Source organism: Triturus cristatus, chromosome 4_1 (genome assembly GCF_964204655.1).
Source record: "Triturus cristatus chromosome 4_1, aTriCri1.1, whole genome shotgun sequence".
NCBI lineage: Eukaryota > Metazoa > Chordata > Amphibia > Caudata > Salamandridae > Triturus > Triturus cristatus.
In genome coordinates this window covers 136,643,204-136,645,703 of record NC_140585.1, presented here as the reverse complement: position 1 = coordinate 136,645,703, position 2,500 = coordinate 136,643,204, and positions in this window count along the sequence as shown.

Here is a 2,500-nt window from a genome sequence, read left to right as displayed (position 1 = left end):
ATGATTTGGGCAGTTAAAGTGCTGATTTTGCCTCCGAGTAAGAAAAGTACTACACAAAATGTATAATGGATCGGCACATTGGCTGCCTTTGCTGATGCCCCCATTGCCTAATTTGTAGTGCAATGGTTAAGTTGCAGAGTGTGGTTGAACTTGGTTAGGAGACTCAGTGCCTCTTTCCGTGTCCTACTGATGATAAGGATGGCTTGATACCATTTTCTAAGCCCAGTATATTGAGAAAAGAAGTAAGTGAAGAAGAAGTGTGGAGTCGAAAGTGGTTCTCCAATTTCTCTCCACTTGCTAAAATTGCAAAGTCTCCATTATAGCATAGAAGAGAGCGTTAAAGTCGGGGATGGAAGAGGATGAAAATGGGAAGTTTACTTATAGAGAGAAGTGAGAAATGCCCTGTGTGCACACACCGGTGTCTGACCATAGAATACATTTAAATAATGCCTCTAGAAAAGAGCTATGCATGTGTGCCTCAGTGGCCTAATTGTGGTAAACAAAAATCTTCTTTACCGGACTGAATTTCATACGGGATCTTGAAATAAAATAAAATAGCTCAGAATAACAAGAGGCAGAATCCGTGGTATAAGAGTTTCTAAATGGGCTTTATTCCATCAAAATGGCCGACTCGAGTCGCGGCCTTCAGGTTCCGTCACCACGAGGGTTCAGGAAGTGAAGTACAATAATTTATTGACAGACATGCATTTTTATAATAAGTACATTACAATGAAACGAATGTAGAAGGCGTAACATTTGATAAGAAAAGTGACAAAACAGGTACGTAATCGAAACTAGGCGTAATAAGGAATAAAAGAAACATGATTGGTTAGGATTATCAGACATAGGTGGATCTATAAGATAATACTTGGCATAGATGCGCGCGCAGCAGCATGACGTGTGATTGACGTGCAACTAGGGGGTGAAGGGGACTTGACATTTAGCTCTACATGTGGAGACGAGAAGTCTGGGGGGTCAAGTCAACCTAATCCCAAATCATATCTAACATCCTATGTTTAAAGAACTATGTTATCCACAAGGAAGGACTCTCGGACAGAATCTAGTCTATACTGACTGTGTGCGTGCACAAACGCCTAAGTGTCTATATGAGATGCGAGGGGCAGAAAACTTTCCATGGCAGCAGGGCTATGAATCACTTGCAGGAGGACGGAAAGGCTGAGTCCTTTGCTTGTAAGCTAAAGGAAATGTTTACCTAAATCACTAGACAGGAATGCATCGGCTGAAGAGAAAAATAGATAATTCGAAGGTGAAATACAGCTTCTTGGCAGGCAGGCGAAAACTGGCCTAGGCAGGCACCGTTAGCTGCACAGGGAGTAGGGCAAAGTTCATGGATACAGATGCGAGCTCAAGCTGAAGCTGTCAAAGACAGAGAGCAGGGAAAGGCTTTGAGGACAGAATCGGGCCTACTTGCCTGAACTGTAAAAATGGAGTAACTTAGCCATATAAAGTCGGTGGCCTTTCATACTTAGGAATCGAATATCCAGCCCATCGATGGCGGATCTGACAGAGAACATGTCGACGGTAGACACACATATGTTTGCGTCTTAGAAACTGGAACTAGAGGGAACATACATGTACTTGTAACATGCATATAGAACCGTTGGGGTCCAAGATAGGGGACATAACTGATCAGGAAAATCCACATTTCCACATTCCCTCCTTGTCCCCTACTTGCCCTTCAAGAGATATCAATCTTCATCATTCCATCGATTTGCTCATGGAGCATCATTTCTTCTTCCTTCTTCTTCCGGCATTTTGAACGAGAATTGTGATATGGAATGCATGATGTGGCACACAGACCACAAATCGCTGGTCCACATTGCAGGCATAAACAACAACTGAAGAGCATAAGAAGGCCAATACCTAGGAAGGATAGAACTCTCCATCCCCAGGCTGATATCACACTCCAAAACCACCCGGACCACGTCCAAGTGCCTGGATTTTCGTGTATCTGGCTTACAATCTTATGAAGGCGTGTTATAGCTTTATATACAGATGGCGAATTCTCTGGTATGAATATGCAGCAGCTGGATCCGATGACCCTGCAAGCTCCGCCCCTATCGGCCAGGATGACGACAAGGACAAGACGATTCTGGAGAACAACAATTCTCATCACTGATTGTTCCTCTGTCAGATTGCCTAGGGCGGCTATAGTCTCATTTACTACAGCTTCAAGAGTCTTGGTGAGTCTACGTATCAGCTTACTATTTGATATTGTACCTATATAGGGAAAGATACCTTTATTGAAATCTGCATACTTGTCCCATGCCGTCTCAGTATAATCGACAACTGGGAGATCTCTTCGCTCTCTATTGTGTACTAAATGAACATTTCGATAATAATCAGGGGGAGCTAGAAAAACAGGTGGCAGAAGGAATGCTATGTAACAGGTACCATCCCAATCTAGAGGCAAACGCATATATGCAGTCTGACCACATATAATAATAAGGCACTGGCCTCCTAAGCCAGGGATTGTGGG